The 26,351-nt window shown below is 38.1% G+C and overlaps 2 long non-coding RNA genes across 2 annotated transcripts; one reads left to right on the forward strand and one right to left on the reverse strand.

Moving 5' to 3' along the window:
- Positions 1–1,009: 1,009 nt before the first annotated feature.
- Positions 1,010–7,046, reverse strand: LOC139974426 (uncharacterized). Its single transcript, XR_011795478.1, has 3 exons — positions 6,870–7,046; positions 5,504–5,601; positions 1,010–1,185 (listed from the first exon to the last, which is right to left on the reverse strand). It is a non-coding gene; the product is annotated as an uncharacterized lncRNA (long non-coding RNA).
- Positions 7,047–13,693: 6,647 nt separating this feature from the next.
- LOC139973587 (uncharacterized) lies at positions 13,694–22,524 on the forward strand. Its single transcript, XR_011795262.1, has 5 exons — positions 13,694–14,003; positions 15,397–15,537; positions 16,810–16,894; positions 17,461–17,581; positions 20,254–22,524. It is a non-coding gene; the product is annotated as an uncharacterized lncRNA (long non-coding RNA).
- The last annotated feature ends 3,827 nt before the right edge of the window (positions 22,525–26,351 follow it).

The following is a 26,351-nucleotide window of genomic DNA, read 5'->3' on the forward strand; positions in this document are numbered from 1 at the left end:
GCCCCAAACAGTGTGCTGCCATCTGAAAAATTTAACTCTCTGTTGCTTGCAAGTGACGTTTTGTTCGTGTCGCTACAAAATGCAGACAGTAATGAAAGTGATACCTTGTTATCTTTAGCTGGACCTGAGATGTCCATCGCTGTATCGTTTGTACACTGTGCTGTGGGTATTGACCGCAGCTGTATGTACTGACTATACACTAGTGTCTAATTTACTGATGGTAGCAAGCTGTATGTGTATTTGCTGGGATTGATGGTGGTGTGTAACACTTCTATTACACCTCATTCGAAACTAGGTCAGATTACTGGCATTAGACGTTTCTTTTTTTGCGCGAGTCTTCACACCCTTTAAAAGATTGAATCATTGTGTCTTTCATGAAACTCACCTGTCCTAATTTGGTGTCCAGCAGGATGTCCTTGTGTCGAAGGTCGTGCTCGTCCTTGACCTTACTTATTGGATTTCTGATCATCGCGTTGGACGCTTTCGTCACCGGTGTTTGAGTTGACATGTGATGGTTCACCAGTTCCTGGATTGACCGAAAACTCCCTCCTTCCAATCGATACTGTTAAAAACCAGAACATTCAGACATTCAAAAAAATTGTGTGGAGGAGAAAAGTCAGGCTTAATGATATATCATATCAAACACACACAGTATGCCATTTCAATTTTGTAATGGGAGGGAGGAAGGGGAAGGGGGACCAAGATGTGTGGAAGGGGAGCCTTTGAGGACCCCTGGCCCCACCACTGCCTACAGAGGATGGTATTGTAACACCAAAATGTGTATTTTACATGGTGTTTTTACATGCTTTTATTTAAAAAATATTATGCTATTATGCTAATATATTACATATATATTATGCTAAATTATTAAAAAAAGCACTATTGTAATAATAGCTATCAGCAAAAATTAAGTCCCAAGATTGATTTGCTGTCATAGATGGGTTAACTCTCTGCAGGTTTAAAAACTCGCAATGGACTGACCGTGCTATCGTCTTGTTTCACGATCGGGAAGTGCCTCTGTTTATCGGCGGACCTGCAGGAGAGCACGTACTGGCCGGAGGCATGGCTCTTGAATCTGAAAATGAAGTCTCCCTCCTGTTTCAGCAGCTCCTCCGTCTCTTGTCTCGGCAGGGCGCCGTGGTACCAGGCTTCATCCTCCAGGGGCACGTCCTTGTTGGAGCTAGGCTGTAGACACAAACATCTCTGCCGTAAGTTACTCAACATCAACAACATTCTGTTAAATAACAACTTTGGACCACAAAAAATATAACTGAACCTAACAGTATTAGGAGACTGACTTGACACAATGAAGTCAGACCACAGTTGGAGCACACTTCTCCCATCTCATGTTTGTTCAGCTGGAAGATTTCAATTATCATATGACATGTGCACACTGTCACCTGACTAAGTACACTTGTCACCTGATTGAGTGCACATATCAACTGACTGAGTAGACTTGTCACCTGATTGAGTGCGCATATCACCTGAATGAGTGCACTTGTCACCTGATTGAGTGCACATATCATCTGACTGAGTGCACATATCACCTGACTGAGTGCACTTGTCACCTGATTGAGTGCACATATCACCTGACTAAGTGCACTTATCACATGACTGAGTGCACTTGTCACATGACTTCAGTGCATGAGAATGGTCTACCCTTCACCCACCTCAGACCGAAATACTTGCTAACATCACAGAATCTAAGCAGACTCAGAGATTGAAATAAGCCAAGACAATATGATTAACTCATATCTCCCATTCTTGGTATTATTTAAATGTACTATGAATTAACCATTGTCCACAATTCTTCAATTATCGGCCAAATGCTTAACACGCTAAAATTGTTCAAAGTACTTCCCGAAAGGCTTTCATCCTCTCTACATTATACTGAGATGGGTGGGTGGGTGTTCAATTAGATAAATATGTCGCAGTGAGTTTATATACTTTGTGGGTTGATATAATATACTTCTCGTTATTTGATGTTTTTAGTATGTGTAGGGGACACACTGATGACTATTAATATCAGTGTTTAATGCTTTAATATTCACACACACACTTATGACTTGTATAAACTACCTTCATACCTCTTTAATACTTCACACCCCGCATGTTTATGAGACTGATATTTTCACCGGTATATTTAAACAAAGCGAATCTAAAACATATCAGTACAGAATTGCCAAGGTATAATAAATTCAGGTTGCAGATAAACCCAGCTTCCTTAAAAAAAAATGGTATCAATAAAATCTGAGGTTTAATCTTCCTTCAAATCTGTAATATAGTATTCCCACCTAACATTTCCCAAGAAAATCGAACATGCGACTGAAGCACTGGGAACCTAAATAACTCAGACAAAGTAAAACAAGACGTGAAAGCAACAAGGAAACGGTCACCTTTATCACTAGTATACTAGCACTCTCTATAGCTAAATCAACTTTAACACACCTGCTGGCCTTGTTTATCAAACACAGGTTACCACAATATTAGCAATACATGTTTGGGAAATGTCATGTCATAAGTGTAGTAATAGAAGAAATCAAGTCAGAAAATCTGCTAGAAATGAACACTTCCATGTCCAATGATATGTTTCTCTTGAATCTCCCAGAGGAAGGAGTCTTGACTATAAAGACAACAATGGAGATTCGTAATTCAGGATGTTTGTAAATGAATAAAGTTTCAACTAGCTTCAATTATGTCTCTAGTTTAAGCAACAGAGGATAGGAGGAAACAGGATAACTAGCACATCTCCAAGCAGACACAAATTTTCTCTGACATTCAGATCAACTCTTAAGGTGGCATACTCCTATTAGGGTCTACATCAATCCACGGCAAGTGTTCTCCTTCAGGAAAAGTGCCAATTAGGAGCAGAAGAACAACTTTTTTGCTATGTTATCAATTAGGATGAGCTTTTTTGTGGCTTGGATGTTAAAGAACATGAATGGAAGCACATGTGGTTAAAAAATTGGGCAAAATTGAGGCAATTTTAGATCAGTTTATCCCTCCCAGGAGCAGCGGACAAAGATTGTTTACAGCCGAGTGAAGAGGTTTGTTTACAAGTGACGAAAAGTTCCGGCTCTCGTAGCAAAATATTTTCACGGTCATGGTAGGAAAATTGATGGTGCCATGAAAGGCCAACTTGTCAGCTATCTAGTGATGGGTAGCGTTTAGCAAGTGAAAACTTCTATCTAGACTTAGAAAAGGCATTACTTTTGTGATTTAGTGTGTAAGTCAATGGGGCTTTTAATGGGCGTATGCTACCTTAACAGTTAATATACAGAATATAGTAATTTATCATGTCTTATTTATAGAGGTAGGTTAAAGGTCATATGTATTTTCCTCCCAAGTTCATTGCAGACATTACTAGTCAGTTAATTAGGACATTTAAGTGTCTCATGCCATATGGTGGCCAAAGCAAGAACTTAAGTGCAAATGATTGGTCATGAATTACCACTTTTCTAGCACATTTTCACATACATATATGGTCATTTTCACAATCAGTGGTGTAACTTTCAATATTGGCACTTATTGCTTTGTAACTCAGTGACCAAATACCAGAATTCTTTATAGATTTTTTGCCATTTGACCATCCTAAGTGAAGTCTACCTTGGGTAGCTTAACAAACTTTCTCGGTTTCTTCAGGTGGATTTGGTGGCCATAAATATGCTTAAAATATGCTAGTTTAGCCATACACTTTCAACTTCACTGCTTTTGTCAGAGCCTGTACTTTTTGGTGGAAGGTATTTTCCAGTTCTTATTTGGTTGATATTATCAACAAGTGTCCAAACTAAAATGCAATTGTGTTCCCCAGGTTTCATATATAGAATGAACATAGACTTGTGTGTGTCATGAACACATGTGGCCTCCACTTCTGAATATATTATAAATAGGAAACATTAGGGGGACATCTTAAATCCATATTCCTTATATGTTAAAGACATACAGCTAAATGAATACTGTAGTAGGTAGGCCATTCAGCAAGCAGCCATGTACTGTAAGACAAAGTTTGTTACTGGTCCATCTTTTGTCAGGGAATTTATAGTTGAGTATACATGCTAAACGTTTGCCTAGATCACTGTAGCCTATATGTCCATGACCTTTGAATACATACTACATTCTGTACCCCACAATGTACAATGAACATGGATTTGTGTGTTTGGAGGGGGGGGGGGGCTACTAAGTAGGAGAGACCCATTGAAGACGAGTGTACTTGATTTAGGGATTTTCTTGTACACACATTGCTTCCACCGTCTTATGTCAAATTAAACATTTTGTGTCAACTTCAACATAGGCAACATTAGGGAGACATATTCATATATGTTGAAGACATGTACAGCTAAATGAACAGTACAGTTAAGACAAAGTTTGTCATTGGACTAGTGTTCAAACGATTATGCATAACAGAAAATACCGATTACCGATTATTTTTTTCATAATCGTACCGATTCCGATTCCATTTAATTTGAAAATGAGAAAATATCCCGTTTATACGAAATCGGCAATAAAGTTTGTGATAGAAACAATTATTGTTGTGATTTTCCTCTGTTTCCATTTGCTTCTTGTAATACAAGGCTCTTAGATATCCTTTTGTATGTACCAAGTAACCTCTGGAGTTTCTCGGAAAGAAAAAAAAATATGCAATAATCGTACCGATTCTGATTCCGATTAGGTTAATCGTTTGAACACTACATTGGACCATTTTATTTCAGGGAATGTATAGTTGAGGATGATAAATATTGGCCTAGCTGGCTCTCACTGTAGCCCTTCATGACCTTCGAATACATATTCCATACTACATACCTCACAATGTGCAATGGACATGGATAATTTGTGTGTGTGGAGGGAGAGGGGGCTACTAGGTAGGAAAGACCCATTGAAGACATGGGAACATGTTTTAAGGATTGCCATGAACACTATATGTGGCTTTAATGTCTCACAGGCCTATCAAATTAAATATTTTGTGTCAACTTACACATAGGCAACATTAGGGGACATATATTCATATGTTGAAGACGTGCTATTAACCACTGTGCCCCTGCTTATCTTGAACCATGGTCCATCTTATTTCAAGGAATTTATAGTTGAGGTTGCAAAACATTTGCCTAGCTCACTGTATCCCTACATGACCTTTGGATAAATATTCCATACTACTTAGCTCACAGTGTCCAATGGGCATATAAGTGGAGGGGGGGGGGGGGTACTAAGTAGGATAGACCTGCATTGGAATCATGTGTAACTAGGCTATACCAAAGTTCAAACACAAGCGTTAAAATGCCTCAGAACTCAATTTTTTTATAAGTAAATATTATATGTACTTGCCCAATGTTAAATGAATGGTGGTTATGACATTCAGCACACAGCCAAGTCCAGTAACACAAAGTTTGTCACTGGACCTGTATTGGGGTACACTTCAATCCAAACATCACAAAAGACATTTTTTGTATATGTACGCAGTTGTCAAACTCATTATCAATCACTACATGAAATATCAAACCTTTCTTACCTGTCAAGGTTTTGTGTGTTGTTTCAGGAGATGACTGCTGTCACAGGAGCTTGTTTCAGATTCTGTAAAATTTTCACAACTTTCCTCATCTTGTGGAACTGAAAGATATGTGCAAAAGGTCATGAAGAATTTGTAGCTACAGCTGGAGTATACATTGCATAATTATTTAAGAATGAAACAGATCCAACAGTAAGCTAATGGGGTCTTACTTTACCAAGTGCTGTAACGTTAGCTAGGCATTTTGGACTAGTCACTGACCATAACTGTGTGTTATGGTTTATCAAAGGTGGAAGCTGTTTAACCGATCGTCAGCCAAATACCCAGAATTTGTAGCAAAGTATATACTGTACCTGTACTATATATTGTCATATTTTCCGAGAGTACTGTATTTTTAACTCATAGAGACAGATATTTTGACTATTTATTTCTTCAATGTTGTTTACATTTTAGACTGTTGAACAGTGGCTTAATAAATTGGACAGATCATTAAATGTTTTGTTTAGTGTATTTTCAATAAAACTACTGTACTGTTTTTTTGCGTGCTTTGGGCGCTTTTATTAGACCTCCTAATCAAAGGTTTATTCTATACTAATGAGGTTATATTAATTGTTGCGGTTGGATTAACTAAATCCTTTTGTCTCGATGATTTGTGTTTCAAGGGTTTTAAGTTTTGTTCTGCTGGAACCTGAGGGTTTCACTGAGATTAAATTCAAGGTGTTTTGACAACGCAGCTAGTAGCCTAGTTGAGACTAGTTTCAAGGTATTTCCAAAACAAAACTTGGTATTGCTTTCTGAGGGTTCCACTGTGATTAGTGTCAAGGTGTTTCGACAACACAGCTAGTTGAGGCTAGTGTCAAGGTGTTTCGACAACAAAACTTGGTATTGCATTCTGAGGGTTTCACTGAGATTAGTGTCAAGGTGTTTCGACAACACAGCTAGTTGAGGCTAGTTTCAAGGTTTTTCGACAACAAAACTTGGTATTGCTTTCTGAGGTTTCCACTGAGATTAGTGTCAAGGTGTTTCGACAACACAGCTACAGTAGTTTAGGCTAGTGTCAAGGTGTTTCGACAACAAAACTTGGTATTGCATTCTGAGGGTTTCACTGAGATTAGTGTCAAGGTGTTTCGACAACGCAGCTATACAGTAGTTGAGGCTAGTTTCAAGGTGTTTCGACAACAAAACTTGGTATTGCATTCTGAGGGTTTCACTTACTGTACCAGGACAAAGTGATTCAAACACTTGGAATGCCATGCAGGGTGTTTCAATTACGGCATCACAGACACAGTGATTGAAACACCTGTTACAGCAAACTGAGTGTTTCGTGTACCAACTTTACCTAGGGCCTAGATCTGAGGGTTTCTCTTACCTTAGTGATGCAAACAGTTAGTACCGCAAACTCAGTGTTTCGTTTCCATCATTTCTTGACTTGATTTTATGCATTTCGATTTAACAATGCTCTAAAAGTAACTAACAACTTCACCTCTATCCCCAACACATCCCAAAACTCCATAATACGATCAGCGAATCCGAAACGGAAGTGACGTTAGAGGTCAACTAGCTGTGTTTGTCGAAACACCTTGGAACTAACCTCAGCCTGGATAGCACATGCGATGAAATGGATCGCCCTTATGGCAAGCCGTTTTACTTTTTATTCGATATTTGATGATATCATCAAATATTTGGTGATATCAGCAAATAATTGTTGATATCATCAAATCATTTGCTGATATCATCAAATAATTGCTGATATCAACAATTATTTGCTGATATCACCAAATAATTGTTGATATCAGCAATTCATTTGCTGATATCACCAATTCATTTGCTGATATCACCAATTCATTTGTTGATATCATCAAATAATTGCTGATATCAACAAATAATTGCTGATATCAACAAATATTTGCAGATATCAACAAATATTTGCTGATATCAGCAAATGAATTGGTGATATCAGCAAATCATTTGCTGATATCAACAATTCCGACATATCACTAATTAATTAGTGATATGTGGAACCGAATTGGTGATATCATTAAATGATTTGGTGATATCATTAAATGATTTGCTGATATCAGCAATTGAATTGGCGATATGTTGGAATTGATGATATCACCAATTCATTTGCTGATATCAACAATTCATTTGCTGATATCAGTAATTCAAGCGTATCGAACCAACGTCTACAAAAAGGAATTAGAAACGAGCGCCATCAACAGGCATTCTTTTTGGGTCTTAAGAGCGCTGTTTGGCTGGTAGCGGGCACCAAAAGGCGTCTGGTGCGCGATTAAATTCAGCCTTGGTAATAGCGATCAACGGGAGGGGGAAAGGGGACTAAGTTACACAGTACTATTACTGCCACTGGGAGAGGTACCGTCGCTACTCATGCTCTTGTGACAGGGAGGACAAACGTTGGACAAGCACCGAGTAGGCCAGGCCTATAAACCTATGAAAAATAATACCGGGGTGGTTAAGTAGTTTATTATGAAATACCAAAATGTAAAAAGTATACCCTGGTCGGCGACAGAAACAGGCTGGGAAACGTGTCCATTAGACTGGCTCCCCGATGGTGGCTGCAACCAGGGGCGGCGATTTGTTTCAAATATTGGGCGGGGGACTTTAACTTGGGTGCAGACGCGTAACAATTCCCCCCCCCCCCCAAATAAAAATTGTTCGCGCACTTCGTTATTTTGTATCTATGTATATATATGTATGTATACATATATATATATACATACAGGCGTGTATCCAGGATTTTCTAACCCGGGGGGGGGGGGGCGCGATCGAATTACTATCTAGGCGGAGCGACACCATTGGTTGGCGCGCAGCATACAAGAAAATTTCTGGTTTTGATAGCCCCCCAGATCACAGGAAATGGCACTTCTCGGGCTTGAAAATGATCAACAAGTTGTACATTTTGGCCTGAGAATCAAGTTTTCCCAATAGTTTTTTTTTCATCCATAACCATTTTCAAGATTGTCACCAGTCACACATCATGTTCGACCTCATCGCTTCTTCTGTGGATCATTGCTTTGGAAGGTAATACGACGTAACGGCCTATACAATACCCGTCAGCCCCACTTTTCAAGGTTTTAAGCCCATTATTTGTTCAGAATTTGAATAATAAATTCACTTCAAAACATATCCATAAATGTTGCACAAAATTTTCATCTATGACAACCAATAAAGAAAAACCCCTTCAACCCCTAACAGACCGGTCAAAATGGCACGAGTAGAGGGAAGTATGATGAAGAATGTTGGTCAGGGAATTTTCGAAAATTCAGACACAGTTAATTTATTGGTGTACAAATATTAAAACCTCTTATAACGGCTTCTATAACACTTCGATATCGCTAAAAAAGACAACAAATATCTTCGCCCCCACCCCCCTCCTTGGCTACGTGCCTGCGGTTAGAAATCTTGTAGGAAACAGGCCAAATGGAAACCCAGTGAACCCATATCGATGTGGATCATATATATGATTGTACTTACTTACACTCATACACAAGAGATGTACAGACATTATGATAATAATCATGAGTGACAACATGCTATACGGTCACAGGTCACAGAAACGACCACGAAGAGTCATTTACCTCAGGCAGCATGTGTTGGATGAAGTTTTAGCCACCGCCAAATAGGATTTGGATAAATAATCTCACGCATTATTTTCTATTTATAGCCACACAAAAAACTATGCCACCAAATATTTGGGGGGGGGGATATTAGATACTACATCCCCCACCTAAAATATGTCCCCCCCCCCCCCCATGATCGCCGCTCATGGCTGCAACGTTCCGTCTGGCTGTGCCTGTGCGTCTGCGATGGAAAGGAGCTGATCGAGCACAGCTGCTATTGAATTGAACCTGTGCTCATCGATGCTCGCGTTAATCCGTTCTAAATTGCTCTTTGTTTGGAGAAGACGTTCTTTCGCTTCAGAAGCATTCTCATTGCCAGTTAAGAGCCTCTCTACTTCGCCCAAAATCCGAGAACTTCTGTCAATAACGATCTGTGCTTCATCAAGTTTACCGCAATCGCCAAGGTGAAAGTAACGCTACCCGTACCCTGTTGTCTCGTCACTGTCATTTGCATGTACTGCTTAGTACACTGACATCGTGTGCGCATGCTTGTAAGACGGGCTGTCACGGTTGAATTACTGATATCATCGTCACGGTTGAATTACTGATATCAGCAAATGATTTGTTGATATCATCAAATGAATTGGTGATATCAACAAATGAATTGGTGATATCAACAAAAGCATGCATTAGTGATATGTACGGTTCATTTGCTGATATCATTAAATCAATTACTGATATCACCAATTGATTTGTTGATATCAGCAAATGAATTAGTGATATGTTGGAATTGTTGATATCATCAAATGATTTGCTGATATCACCAATTATTTGATGATATCAGCAAATAATTGTTGATATCATCAAATGATTTGCTGATATCATCAAATGATTTGCTGATATCACCAATTCATTTGCTGATATCACCAAATAATTGCTGATATCTGCAAATATTTGTTGATATCACCAATTATTTGTTGATATCAGCAATTATTTGATGATATCAACAAATGAATTGGTGATATCAGCAAATGAATTGCTGATATCAACAATTATTTGCTGATATCAGCAAATAATTGATGATATCAGCAATTATTTGATGATATCATCAAATGATTTGATGATATCAACAATTATTTGCTGATATCACCAAATATTTGATGATATCATCAAATATCGAATAAAAAGTAAAACGGCTTGCCATACGCCCTAAAATCACAACCATGCAGTCGTAAAAATTAAAATAAATGAACAATAAATGATTAAGAGTCCTAAAATGATTAAAAACGTCCATAAAACGATTTTCCATGGGTTTTTACGACTCATGTGCAGCGCCATTTTGTTCCGCGTGAGGAACGGGAGTGACGTTTTTTGCTCACTTTGTTGAAGTAAACAAACTTCGCTCACACAAACTTTTCACGCTGAAATCCACATGCCCGTATGGCAAGCCGTTTTACTTTTTATTCGATATTTGATGATATCATCAAATATTTGGTGATATCAGCAAGTAATTGTTGATATCATCAAATCATTTGATGATATCATCAAATAATTGCTGATATCAACAATTATTTGCTGATATCAGCAAATAATTGTTGATATCAGCAATTCATTTGCTGATATCACCAATTCATTTGCTGATATCACCAATTCATTTGTTGATATCATCAAATAATTGCTGATATCAACAAATATTTGCAGATATCAGCAATTATTTGGTGATATCAGCAAATGAATTGGTGATATCAGCAAATCATTTGATGATATCAGCAAATCATTTGATGATATCAACAATTATTTGCTGATATCATCAAATAATTGGTGATATCAGCAAATCATTTGATGATATCAACAATTCCAACATATCACTTATTCATTTGCTGATATCAACAAATCAATTGGTGATATCAGTAATTGATTTAATGATATCAGCAAATGAACCGTACATATCACTAATGCATGCTTTTGTTGATATCACCAATTCATTTGTTGATATCACCAATTCATTTGATGATATCACCAATTCATTTGCTGATATCAGTAATTCAACCGTGACGATGATATCAGTAATTCAACCGTGACAGCCCGTCTTACAAGCATGCGCACACGATGTCAGTGTACTAAGCAGTACATGCAAATGACAGTGACGAGACAACAGGGTACGGGTAGCGTTACTTTCACCTTGGCGATTGCGGTAAACTTGATGAAGCACAGATCGTTATTGACAGAAGTTCTCGGATTTTGGGCGAAGTAGAGAGGCTTTTAACTGGCAATGAGAATGCTTCTGAAGCGAAAGAACGCCTTCTCCAAAGCAAAGAGAAATTTAGAACGGATTAACTCGAGCATCGATGAGCACAGGTTCAATTCAATAGCAGCTGTGCACGATCAGCTCCTTTCCATTGCAGACGCACAGGCACAGCCAGACGGAACGTTGCAGCCATGAGCGGCGATCATGGGGGGGGGGGGGGTGGGAGACATATTTTAGGTGGGGGATGTAGTATCTAATATCCCCCTCCCCAATATTTGGTGGCATAGTGTTTTTGTGTGGCTATAAATAGAAAATAATGCATGAGATTATTTATCCAAATCCTATTTGGCGGTGGCTAAAACTTCATCCAACACATGCGCTATGAGGTAAATGACTCTTCGTCGTCGTTTCTGTGACCTGTGACCGTATAGCATGTTGTCACTCATGATTATTATCATAATGTCTGTACATCTCTTGTGTATGAGTGTAAGTACGTACAATCACACATATGATCCACATCGATATGGGTTCACTGGGTCACTGGGTTTCCATTTGGCCTGTTTCCTACAAGATTTCTAACCGCAGGCACGTAGCCAAGTAGGGGGGGGGGGTGGGGCGAAGATATTTTTTGTCTTTTTTAACGATATCGAAGTTTTATATTTATAATATTTGTACACAATAAATTAACTGTGTCTGAATTTTCGAAAATTCCCTGACCAACATTCTTCATCATACTTCCCTCTACTGACCGGTCTGTTAGGGGTTGAAGGTTTTTTTTCTATATTGGTTGACCATAGATGAAATTTTGTGCAACATTTATGGATATGTTTTGAAGTGAATTTATAATTCAAATTCTGAACAAATAATGGGCTTCAAACCTTGAAAAGTGGGGCTGACGGGTATTGTATAGGCCGTTACGTAGTATTACCTTCCAAAGCAATGATCCACAGGAGAAGCGATGAGGTCGAACATGATGTGTGACTGGTGACAATCTTGAAAAAGGTTATGGATAGAAAAAAAACTATTGGGAAAACTTGATTCTCAGGCCAAAGTATACAACTTGTTGATCATTTTCAAGCCCGAGAAGTGCCATTTCCTGTGATCTGGGGGGCTATCAAAACCAGACATTTTCTGTGGCGCTCCGCTTAGATAGTTATTCGATCGCGCCCCCGGGTTAGAAAATCCTGGATACACGCCTGTATTTATATATACATATATATATATATATATATATACAAAATAACGATATATATATATATATACAAAATAACGATATATATATATATATATATACAAAATAACGAAGTGCGCGAACAATTTTAATTTGGGGTGGGGGAATTGTTACGCGTCTGCACCCAAGTTAAAGTCCCCCCACCCCAATATTTGAAACAAATCTCCCGCCACTGGTTGCAGCCACCATCGGGGAGCCAGTCTAATGGACACAGTTCCCAGCCTGTTTCTGTCGCCCGCCGACCAGGGTATACTTTTTACATTTTGGTATTTCATATTGAGCTACTTAACCACCCCGATATTATTTTTCATAGGTTTATAGGCCTGGCCTACTCGGTGCTTGCCCAATGTTTGTCCTCCCTGTCACAAGTGCATGAGTAGCCACGGTACCTCTCCCAGTGGCAGTAGTGGTACTGTGTAACTTAGTCCCCTTTCCCCTCCCGTTGATCGCTATAACCAAGGCTGAAATTAACCGCGCACCAGGCGCCTTTCTGTGCCCGCTACCAGCCAAACAGCGCCCTTAAGACCCAAAAAGAATGCCTGTTGATGGCGCTCGTTTCTAATTCCTTTATGTAGACGTTGGTTCGATACGCTTGAATTACTGATATCAGCAAATGAATTGGTGATATCAGCAAATGAATTGTTGATATCAGCAATTCCAACATATCGCCAATTCAATTGCTGATATCAGCAAATCTTTTAATGATATCACCAAATCATTTCATGATATCAGCAATTCGGTTCCTCATATCACTAATTAATTAGTGATATGTCGGAATTGTTGATATCAGCAAATGATTTGCTGATATCATCAATTCAATTGCTGATATCACCAATTCATTTGCTGATATCAGCAAATATTTGTTGATATCAGCTATTATTTATTGATATCAGCAATTATTTGGTGATATCACCAAATGAATTGGTGATATCAGCAAATGAATTGGTGATATCAGCAAATGAATTGCTGATATCAACAATTATTTGGTGATATCACCAAATAATTGTTGATATCAGCAATTATTTGATGATATCATCAAATGATTTGATGATATCAACAATTATTTGATGATATCACCAAATATTTGATGATATCATCAAATATCGAATAAAAAGTAAAACGGCTTGCCATATGCCCGCAACCTAGCACAAAGGTAACAACTCTCAAAAGTTATTCTTATTGTTCGAGAGATGTCAGTAAAAATTATGCCTGAATGTCATGCCAATGGCTGAACGAACCGTTGGGGAACAGGAGAGGCGAAAGGAAAGCGTTTTTTGTTGTTCCGGACGGGAAGAATCGGGCCAAAAGAGACTTGGCACAGAGGTGGTTGTACGACTTTGGCACTGGTCATAGAAAAATAGCAATAGCAGTTGGGCGAAATGGTTGTTGGGCGAAGTGACCAGAAAGCATCCTTCTTCCTGTACCGTATGAAACTGCACTAACGTAAGTTGTAGTATAAGTTCACGAAGAATTCCTGGAAAGTCATCAGTATTACAAAAAGAGTCCATCCTCTCCTTTCTCGATCTTTTCTGCAAAAACGTCTGCAACAAACATTTTCCCTCTCAGATTACATTTGACGACATTCACCACAAAGACAGCAGCCTTCGTTGCTGTTCTCCGAATCAGATTTTAGAAACCTATTTTCGCGCAACTTGGCCAAAAATTAAGTTGCCGCGACCCTTCGTCACTCGTTTTAAGGTTCTGCTGTTGCCTTCTTTTTCTTCTTCTTCCAGTATGGTGCTAACTTCATCTTTGAAGACTCATGCACTTGATTGACAGGTTGGCTATGTGAACATTAGTCGTCTAACTGGATTAGGTTTTAAAAGCTTCAACAGATTGGACCCTAATAGACTCCTCAGATAGATAGTTCCAATCACGTACAGTACGGTGGGGGGGGGGGGAGATATCCTATAATAGTCTCTAGAACAATGTGGATTATGATAGGCTTGGGTGTTTTCACATCTGGTTGGAACTTGATGGTTCTTTGAGGTAAGATGTTGTGTTGGATCAATATGCTACCAACTGGTTCTGCATTTTGTAGAACATTTTCAACCTCGATATTCTACGTCTTTCGACAAGAAGCTTCCAATCTAGATCTTGGTTGCCTCTCTCTTAACACTTCAGTGCTATACTGAGGCTAGATAAGATATCCCTGAACGCCAAAAGAATCCATGAGCACGACTCAATTTATTTTATGTCCAAATTGGGTTGAATTAAGTTTTATTTGCTGTAGCTTTGTAAGTGGTTTTGTTCGATGTTGTTCGTTTGAGGTGGAGGTACGTGAGGATCTGGATACGCCTATATATGATAATTGCCCATAACCCTCCTAGGGAAAAAAAATTATTCCTCCCACTTGACATGTAGTTGTATTGTATGGGGAGTCGTGTGTGACAAATTTATACACCGAATATATTGGTTATTCTCATATATATTAGTGAGTCCATAATATATATCCTATGTTAACTACTTACCTCTCATATATGTTAAGGTTATGTAAAACATATTTATATTTTCCAAAACATATATACAATAGTAACTTATATATTCTTGTAATCATCATATATAATGTTTTTGCATACGGCTCTGCATATTATTTTGTCATGTTCGGCGAGTGCATATATAGGTATAAAGGTATAAGGGCATACCGCAGTTGTTGCCATCAGTGATGGATGATTTATAAGCTCATTACCACAAGAGGTATTTTGCTATTTTGCCATCGACCTGCTTCCTGACGTACATATTCTTATGTTCATTGAGTGCGTTTTGTTTTTTGTTTATTCTTCTTTCACCCTCTGTCTACATTGTTGATTCTTTTTTCTTTCATCTTCCGCTGCAGTTTATTTCCCCCACAAAAGGTCGCTATAGAAAATTTAGGAGAAACGGCTCAGTCGGAGTACAAGCATGGCTCATCTCTGAACACGGAGTCCAGTGGTACTAGTGGTAGCGATAGTTACAGGGACATTTTAACCAGTCATTAGTAAGTTTCACTCTCTAAACATGTTTGTCAGCTGGCAACATATTATGATCTATGTTTGATTCTTTTGTAAAACAATTCAAAATAAGAAACTGACTGGGAAAAGTAAATGGCAATGTACTTTATTGAGACAAATTATTGGATAATCCCAAACTGAATGTTTACTTACCATTTATGTAACTGGTTGAAAGGGAACGATGTGTCTTGGTAACGACATTTTAAACTATCTCAAGTTGTAAAGGATTGGGAAGGTATTAATAGAAGTCGGCTTGGGGTGGGGGGAGTGTAGGAGGGATGGGTGGCTAAAATAAGTTGCTTGATACGATATGATTTTTAAATTTTATTCTCTAAACAATTGACTGTACTGAAAGCTGCACAGTGCATTTTAAAGTAGACCACTATCTATTTCTTGCTGTAAAGCAGAACTGTTTGTGACTTTGTGTTGAGTTTGTTTTGATCTCAATCTCCCTTCATATAATGTATAGGGAGATGAGCTATTGTACTTCACCCCACATCAGAAATGTGAGTGAGTTAGTGTGTGTGCGTGGGTAGGTGGGTGGGCAAAATTAAGTATGTCTAAAACTCCTCCTAGACCCGAAGTCCAGTCAAGTTCAAGCTTGGTGGATGGGTGCCTGACCATGTTAACTCATGATGCCTGCATGATTGATGACGTCAAAGAGGTCAAGAAATCTAAAAATTGGTTTTTTACCATTTTCTGCATGCCAACTTGTTGGACAAAGGCATTAAACCACATTATATATGTAGAGAAAGAAGAGACAAAGTTTAAAACAAGACAGATTTAGCTGTTTAGGCTTGTAGTTAACAGGGTCAATTGATTTAAAGTTAAAATTGGTCTAAATTGTGCAAAAGAGTGTGTTGTGAAGTTAACTTCTCCTAGACTGTAAGTTTAATCAGGTTCAAACTTGGTGGGTAGGTGCCTGACTATGTACTGTAAACTTGATCTTGGGTGATTGGTATAAATGTCATAGGTGGAAGGTCAAATACTCAGAAACTGTAGCCATTTTCTGCTTGTCAAGTTGTCAGTATGTTGGAAAAAGTCATTAAACCACAAAATATGTAGACTATAATGGGACAAATTCTTATGCAGTTGTTAAGGGTCAAGGTCAAAGTTCATTGTAGGTCCATTCCATCATAGAAGAGATGAGATGCCATGGATTGCCATCTTGTCTTATGTTTTAATGGTAATAGATGCTAAGATCCCATAACAAGGGAGTTTATTAGGCAAGTTTCATTTGTTTCTGTTTTTCTCGACAGGTAAAATATGATTGATAAAGATGGCTACCTTCAAGGTTTGCAAGGAATTTAGATGACTAATGAAGCAATCCAGGACAGAATGAAGGTGAGATGACAAAACTATTATAAATGTATAATTCAACTGTCAATTTGAGGTAAAGTTTCATTAGTTTAATGTAAGTTTAATTGCTTTGTTCAAGGGCTGTCCTAACATTGTTGGTGTTTAATATCATTAGATGCAAAGTAACATTGCGTCTAACATGCAGCATCATGTATCCTGTTGAAAATTTCAAGTTTCATTGCTTTACACTACATTTCGTGTTTAATAGAATGCTGAGTGAAACTACCCACTGCTGTAGGTGATGAAACATTTGGTGTTTAATCCCGCAAGCTCCAGCTCATTCTTTGGGGCTTAAATTCCAGTTCGAAGAGAGAATAAAGTGACGTCTGCTCCTGTAATAGCATATAACATAACACGTCATTTAATGAAAGTGAAAAAAATCCCCATCTTGGTGGGGTGGAATTCATTTCCCCGGTGGGTTGTATTACAAAAGAGAAATCTGTAAGCTATGATGATTATTAATGCATCTTTGCGTAATTCATTACTAATCCATCTTTGCGTGATTGGTTATTAAATCCATCTTTGCATGATTGATTATTAATCCTGCTTAGATGTTGAAGGACAGCGTAGTAAAATCAGAGGATTCCGTGAAGAGACTGGTAGCAGAGCTCAAGATGCTAGGTCAAAGGGTCGTTCAATCTCTTAAAGCCGTACAGAAGGAGGAATAGCCAGGTACATTTTCAAGTTTCTTCCATTTGGGTTTGGTACGTTGAGAGTACAATATGGATATGATGCTCGCATTGTATAATAAAATTATTGGTAGCAGTATGCTGGAGACAATGGGTTGTTGTTTGCAAGCGGGTCACAGATATGGTCATGTGCGAAGAAAGTTGGAATGAATTTCAAAACTAACCAATGAGTCTGTCTTGCGTACAAAGATTTACTTCGCTGCTAAATAAACCTGAGCGTGTTTAGCAGGAGTGTCAAGCATAAATCAGGGACGTTTAAATTCGGTTAAAATGTACTATTTATGGTAGTTCGCAAGCGAAGATGTTACCTAACTTAAATGGAATTGATTCAAGTTTTTGTATTGAATGAGTTCAGTTGATAAATTTTATGTCCCTGCCAACCCCACCCCACCCCTGGAAAGAAGTTTCCCTAACTGTGATGAAACATCACTTAGTAATAGTCAGTCTTACCGAAGGCGATGGAGTACAACAGAGTTGAGGAGTGTGGAATTTTCCAAACGTTAAAGAATACATCAAGTTTATTTCCTTCGTCCTCAGATTCAGTGTAAAGTATATTTGGTGAATATTGTAAGGATAACAAGCTTGTTCCCTTTTTCCTAGAACTGAATAAGTATTCACGCAAAGCAATTTGCTCTTTTTACCCATCATGAAAGTAGCTGTGCAGTTACTAGTGTATTGCAAACAATATTATACCTGCCATTAGTTTTGCCATATGCAACTGTGCAAGAATTTTTTTTTTTGGGGGGGGGGGGTTTCCCTTAAATTGTATGTGCATTGTGTCATGTTTGTTATGACATATAAGGCTTTGGTCTGTGCAGTGATCATTTTTTCCTATAATCCCAGAGTTATATAAATATATTTAGAGAAAAATCTTGAAAAGGGTGTAACAATATTAACATCGGGTCAGGTCAGATCTTTCTGGAAACCTACACGTAAAGAGACTAGGAGAGAATTGGTCGGGGAGGATGGGAGGGGGGGGGGTAGGTCTTTGTGGAATATTTAGGGACATGGCAGTTATTGTGTGTTGTTCTCCATCTCAATTAAAGACCTGTAATTTATTTGTTAATAAACACCCAGTTACTTAGTATTTTGCTGTTTTGGATGCACTGTCAGGGGTGGGACCTAGATTCCCCATCTCTTAGTTTTTGTCTGTAACCCCACCAAAACACATATCCAGTACCACTAAACCCACTCCAAACCCTGTTGCTCCATTTACCCGAGAGAATCTTACTATGAAATTGACTGACTTGCTACACAAGTGCAAAGATATTGGGCATTTTTTTTGTTTCCATTAACAGAAACTCTGGTATTATCATCAATATAATGATAAACAAAATGGAGAAACTTTCAGCACATGTATTCAAAATAGTAAACACTAACTTATTGCCTCCACTCCACCCTCTACTTTAAATATTCTGGCTTTGCTTTCTGATTATGGGCAGGTTTGAGATGTAGTACATTTCTCCATCCGTGTTATTGTCAGATAATGAAATGAGAATAAGAATTAATAAAATTGTAAAAGAAATGTTTCCTTCCTTGACAGCATGACTTCATATTTGTCACATCTTTAGTATCTACCTAAATGACAAATGTAGGCTGAATTTTTTGACACATTATGTCGTAGTCCACCAGAAAATGGTTAATTTGAGATTTTACACTCATAAACTGCTGATCCAGTTTCAAGCTATTCACCGTTAAAATATGCTAAACCTCTGGTATGTTCCTTTAAAGGCTAACTTGATGATGCTATCAGCTCTTCTAGTACAGGCCTAATTTTAATGTTAACCCATTGCATTACATAAATTCTAATAAATCACTTAACCAAAGCATGTTCCTTTAACTTGGTATTAAAACAACAACACCCTTGCACCCATTGAATGAAAATTAAACACCATCTGGCTAAAAGTTCACAAATTTGTACTACCACCGTAAACATGTCATTTGAGACAGGTGAAACTCTTTTTGTGATTATGTGTTGGATCTGAGCTAAATGGTTAAAGTATTAGACTAAATAATCTTGTCACTCTAAACCGATGAACCTTGGCAAATTAGAGGGTCGTTCCCTCAAAACTTAAAAGTGGCATAAAAAATCCAGCCTGGCCTGATAGCACTGTTTTTCAACGGTTCACAACAAATTAACTGAAGTTTGTTTCTAAAGTCATCTTTTATATGAAGTTTTCCTTCATGTCTTTCCATTGTAATATACTTGTAAATCTATTGCAACTCAAACGCTTTTGGCCTTCATGTTGTAATATATTCCTCTTTTTTTTTTACACCTTTTTTTTTTACATTTAATAATAATATTCTGTAACTACTGTAGTTGATACAACAACATTAGACAGTTTACTAGTAAATGGGTTATAAATGAAAAAAAAAAATTTGACATTTCTGACATTACATAAGTTAGGGAACTCATTAAATGTTCTTACATCTCTGTCTGTGGCTCTGACCCCCTCACACCAAGAAAGTGATCCTCCCCCACCCCCTCCCATCACCCAAAGCAATCTGTGTTCGCCCTTAAAATGATTGGCTATTGTCGACTCATTCGAGTCTTCAAATGAACATGCATGATCTACACTTTATGCAGAGTACTTTTGTCTACATGGCTTGTGTATTCCTATCTAGTAATTTTCTTTCATACACTTTTTTTGACAGAACCACCTATGGTGTCCACCATGGAACAGCTCCCAGAGAGACCTCCGGAAGACTTACATTAGGAAGAGACTTGGGAAGATGACGAAACATCAGACAGAGATAATAAATTGGAATCCCAAGCCCCTGTAGCCGATTCAGATCCCTTCTCTAGTCTCATTATGGACATGAAAGCCTCCATGTCATCTCCGAGTAAAGTACGGTCTAACTCGGACCAGATCAGGAAAGGCTTACCAGACGATAACCTCCTGAAGGCAGAAGAAGACAGAGGGATTATAAATAGGGCTAAAGTTGAAGAATCGGAAAGTGATTCGATCCAGCTAGTCCTGCCGGTCTCGAACTTTCAGGATGACAAACTTTTTGAACCACTGATGTTGTAGCTTCTTAAAAGATACATGTATATATATTATATATACATATGTAATATTATATATATATATATATATATATATATATATATATATATATATATATATATATATATATATATATATATATATATATATATGTAAGCTTTTCTACTTTTTCTTTGTATGACCATGTGTGTAAATATTGAAGCACTAAGGATATGCAGTTTTTTTTTCCTTGAAATAGCAAGAGATAAAATGGAGAACACTGTTATGAAAGCTGTACTTACAACACTTGCAAAACTGCTTTCCTAAATTTTAAGGAACATTTTGGCAGAATCTTTTCTGGAGAAATCTATCTATATTTCATGCATAGTTTTGAATACTTCTGCAATACCATAAGACCATCTCTGCCCTGCACCTAAAATAAAAACAGTGTTTTTTTCTCTCTTGTATGTTTTCAAAAGAGCTCTTTTCACGGGTATCATGTTGAAAATTTTCTCAGATTTGCAGATGAAAATTATAAAAGGTTTTTCGTTAAGGTTGGTCGTGTGATGATGCAAGCATATCTTGCATGAATTTCATGAAAATTAGGATGTAAATTTACAGCACTGAATTCTTTGGCTGCTCCAGTTATTGAGCGGAGTCAAAGGTCAATTGAGGTCATCAGCGGCCAAACAACAAAAACCTTGTAGTCAAGTTTGGTGAACATCTGTAGCATCGGTAAAATGTCATAGTTAGGTGGTAGGTCCCCCTCACTGAGCATTACACTTTTGGCAGTTCTGTTAAGAGGTCAAATGTAAATTGGAGTCATCAGCTGCCAAAAGCCTGAAATCCTTATCGACATATAAAGCTTCAAAATCAAAGCTGCGATTATCCACATGCTCGGAAATGTACAAGAACTGAATGTTTTATGAAGAGGTCAAAGGTCACTAAGGGTCAAATTCTGACCACCTTGATAACTCCAAAAGTTAAGGTCAGATGAATTGCACACCTGCTATGATGGTGCCCCCGCTGTGAGTTCTCCATTGCAATCATTTCCTTTTGGTGAACATAATTTAGTCAACTTCAGATTAAGTTTGTGAAGTGGCTCTGAAGTAACCTTGAACAATGTATAAACAGTCAATCAGGTAAATAATATTTGCTTCAGAAGTGATAATCATGTGTTGGATGATCTTAAAGCACACCTCAATTGATCCCTGGCAGTTATCACTAGTTGAGTCTCAAGGGGGTAAATAGGCTGTCTGAAAAGTTGCCTATATACTAGATGACTTTGGTATTAAAATATTTTATAGTGTATTGAAGGGGTAGGTTGGTGGCAGAGCTGATTTGCTAACTCAAAAAAAGGTAAAAGGTTATGTCCATTTGCTCATACATATTCAACATCCATGGGTCTATATTTCACATATAAGGAAGACTGTACTTCCTGGATTTTAAACCTTTTTTGGCCATAAAACTTATGTATTGTAAAAACGTTATCAGTGACTGAATAGGTTGATGTCCAAAGAGTGAGATAGTACACTTTTTTGTGGTCTAGGGAGTTTGGAATGTCTGAACATTCCTGGGTATCACTTAATTTCTTGAACAAATGTTAACTCACTAGACTCCATATCAGTCAGATAGTCAAGTGGGATTTTATGCAAATTATATTGCAAGGAATCACTATTCTTTGCCCCCAGTCTAGAGAATGCTAAACCTCCATTCTTTGGGTGGTTTGATATATATGCAATATTTGGTTGGCACTAAGTGGACATATTTTGTTTATTTGTAAGTTTTGGTTAAGTTGTTTTACTTGTATTAAAGCATTTAAAGCTATTAAAGTATTAAAAGAAAATGTGAAAAATCGGTGGTAAGTTTTTTTTTTTTTTTTTTTTTTACTTGTGCTTTCACTGGAAAGAATAAAAAGAGAATATGAGTTGAAATTGAACCAGGAACCTTGTAATGCCTAATTTTTTTATCTACCACTAGACCATATGGTGAGATGCTTCAGCAAGATGCATTCCAAATATTTAAAGATCCAGTTGTTGGGACTTAGGTGTTTTATAAAATATTTTCTCCTCCACTGAACCTTGTCAGGGAGAGGGGTAGTAGCCAACTCGCTTCACCCGCTTGGGAACCTTGTCAGGGAGAGGGGTGGCAGCCAACTCGGGTGCCGCTTGGGAACCTTGTCAGATAGAGGGAGGCTGTGCAGCTCCAAGGCTGCTTGGGAACCTTGTCAGGGGGAGGGGTGCCAGCAAACTCCTTTTACAGAATTCACTCACTCACCCACCCAGGGCTTGAACCGAGCTGCTCAGTATCATTGCAGACGGAACAACCCATTACACCATTTTGGTTCCCAATGAAATAACCTTCGTTTCTTACCTTTATACTTCCACCTGTTCCAAGGAACAGAAAAGTAAAAGGCTCTGGTTGGGTCTTGAACTCATGACAGTGTGTTTGTCTGTCTCTCTCAGTCCAGAGCACTAACCACTGCACCACAGCAACTGTTGAGAAATAATGCTTGTTTCTAATATTTCAACTTCAGAATGGAAGTAGGAAATTGCAAAAGAAAAATGTTGTCTGGGGATCGAACTCATGACAGTGCGTTTGTCTGCCTCTCTGTCCAGAGCACTAACCACTGCACCACAGCAACTGTTAAGAAATAATGCTCGTTTCTAATATTTCAACTTCAGAATGGAAGTAGGAAATTGCAAAAGATCAAAATGTTGTCTGGGGATCGAACTCATGACAGTGCGTTTGTCTGTCTTTCTCAGTCCAGAGCACTAACCACTGCACCACAGCAACTGTTGAGAAATAATGCTCGTTTCTAATATTTCAACCTCAGAATGGATGGAGGAAATTGCAAAAGATCAAAATGTTGTCTGGGGATCGAACTCATGACTGTGTGTTTGTCTATCTCTCTCAGTCCAGAGCACTAACCACTGCACCACAGCAACTGTTGAGAAATACTGCTCGTTTCTAATATTTCAACTTCAGAATGGAAGTAGGAAATTGCAAAAGATCAAAATGTTGTCTGGGGATCGAACTCATGACAATGTGTTTGTCTGTTAGTGTATAACAAAGACAAGGGTATCCTCTACTCCACGTCTAATTTTAATTTCGATGGGTGTTTCAGAGAGGACAAGAGAGGGACTGAAAAGAGGGGGTTTTCCAAATGGTGCACTTATAAAGAACACGTATTTCTATCTTGTACTTTGGGACCACGTATCTCCCGAACGGAAGCAGATATGGACCTGGGAGTTGCAGATTTGGGCTCCTGAGCATCGATTACTCCCTATTACGTCTTTTGGGCTAAATCGATTTGGGGTCAATTTTTGGCAATTTTTATTTGCGCCAAAAATAGGTTTTTTGTCTGAAAATTTAAAAAAGTACTTCTTTTTGGTACCCAATTCCAAAATAAACTTCAGATTCGTAATCAGCGTGTCGCGAACTACCAGAAAAGATACACATTTATCGCATTTGCGACTACAAATTTTTGCACCTCAAACTTGAAAAAGTAAGACCGAAAAACTTTTACGACGAACAAAGGATTAAAATCCTTTGTTGTCCCTAAAAGTTTTTCGCTTTTCTATTGTCCCTATGAAGTTGCAAACTGAGCGAAAAAAGTGTCATAAGAGTGCGCAAAGGCGATAAATGTGTATCTTTTCTGGTAGTTCGCGACACGCTGATTACGAATCTGAAGTTTATTTTCGAATTGGGTACCAAAAGGAGGTACTTTTTTAACTTTTCAAGACAAAACACCTATTTTTGGCGCAAATAGAAATAATATGAACAAAAAGCCTTTCCCGGTCAGATAATAACACGAAATTGGTGTATAACAAAGACAAGGGTGTCTTCTACTCCACGTCTAATTTTAATTTCGATGGGTGTTTCAGAGGGGACAAGAGAGGGGGCTGAAAAGAGGGGGTTTTCCAAATGGTGCACTTATAAAGAACACTTAATTCTATCTTGAACTTTGGGTCCACGTATCTCCCGAACGGAAGCAGATATGGACCTGGGAGTTGCAGATTTGGGCTCCTGAGCATCGATTACTCCCTATTACGTCTTTTTGGCTAAATCGATTTGGGGTCAATTTTTGGCAATTTTTATTTGCGCCAAAAGTAGGTTTTTTGTCTGAAAAGTTAAAAAAGTACTTCTTTTTGGTACCCAATTCCAAAATAAACTTCAGATTCGTAATCAGCGTGTCGCGAACTACCAGAAAAGATACACATTTATCACATTTGCGACTACAAATTTTTGCACCTCAAACTTGAAAAAGTAAGACCGAAAAACTTTTACGACGAACAAAGGATTAAAATCTTTTGTTGTCCCTAAAAGTTTTTCGCTTTTCTATTGTCCCTATGAAGTTGCAAACTGAGCGAAAAAAGTGTCATAAGAGGGCGCAAAGGCGATAAATGTGTATCTTTTCTGGTAGTTCGCGACACGCTGATTACGAATCTGAAGTTTATTTTCGAATTGGGTACCAAAAGGAGGTACTTTTTTAACTTTTCAAGACAAAACACCTATTTTTGGCGCAAATAGAAATAATATGAACAAAAAGCCTTTCCCGGTCAGATAATAACACGAAATTGGTGTATAACAAAGACAAGGGTGTCTTCTACTCCACGTCTAATTTTAATTTCGATGGGTGTTTCAGAGGGGACAAGAGAGGGGGCTGAAAAGAGGGGGTTTTCCAAATGGTGCACTTATAAAGAACACTTAATTCTATCTTGAACTTTGGGTCCACGTATCTCCCGAACGGAAGCAGATATGGACCTGGGAGTTGCAGATTTGGGCTCCTGAGCATCGATTACTCCCTATTACGTCTTTTTGGCTAAATCGATTTGGGGTCAATTTTTGGCAATTTTTATTTGCGCCAAAAGTAGGTTTTTTGTCTGAAAAGTTAAAAAAGTACTTCTTTTTGGTACCCAATTCCAAAATAAACTTCAGATTCGTAATCAGCGTGTCGCGAACTACCAGAAAAGATACACATTTATCACATTTGCGACTACAAATTTTTGCACCTCAAACTTGAAAAAGTAAGACCGAAAAACTTTTACGACGAACAAAGGATTAAAATCTTTTGTTGTCCCTAAAAGTTTTTCGCTTTTCTATTGTCCCTATGAAGTTGCAAACTGAGCGAAAAAAGTGTCATAAGAGGGCGCAAAGGCGATAAATGTGTATCTTTTCTGGTAGTTCGCGACACGCTGATTACGAATCTGAAGTTTATTTTCGAATTGGGTACCAAAAGGAGGTACTTTTTTAACTTTTCAAGACAAAACACCTATTTTTGGCGCAAATAGAAATAATATGAACAAAAAGCCTTTCCCGGTCAGATAGTAACACGAAATTGGCGTATAACAAAGACAAGGGTGTCTTCTACTCCACGTCTAATTTTAATTTCGATGGGTGTTTCAGAGAGGACAAGAGAGGGGGCTGAAAAGAGGGGGTTTTCCAAATGGTGCACTTATAAAGAACACGTATTTCTATCTTGTACTTTGGGACCACGTATCTCCCGAACGGAAGCAGATATGGACGTGGGAGTTGCAGATTTGGGCTCCTGAGCATCGATTACTTCCTATTACGTCTTTTGGGCTAAATCGATTTGGGGTCAATTTTTGGCAATTTTTATTTGCGCCAAAAATAGGTTTTTTGTCTGAAAAGTTAAAAAAGTACTTCTTTTTGGTACCCAATTCCAAAATAAACTTCAGATTCGTAATCAGCGTGTCGCGAACTACCAGAAAAGATACACATTTATCACATTTGCGACTACAA

Source organism: Apostichopus japonicus, chromosome 9 (assembly GCF_037975245.1).
Source record: "Apostichopus japonicus isolate 1M-3 chromosome 9, ASM3797524v1, whole genome shotgun sequence".
Classification (NCBI taxonomy): Eukaryota; Metazoa; Echinodermata; class Holothuroidea; order Aspidochirotida; family Stichopodidae; genus Apostichopus; species Apostichopus japonicus.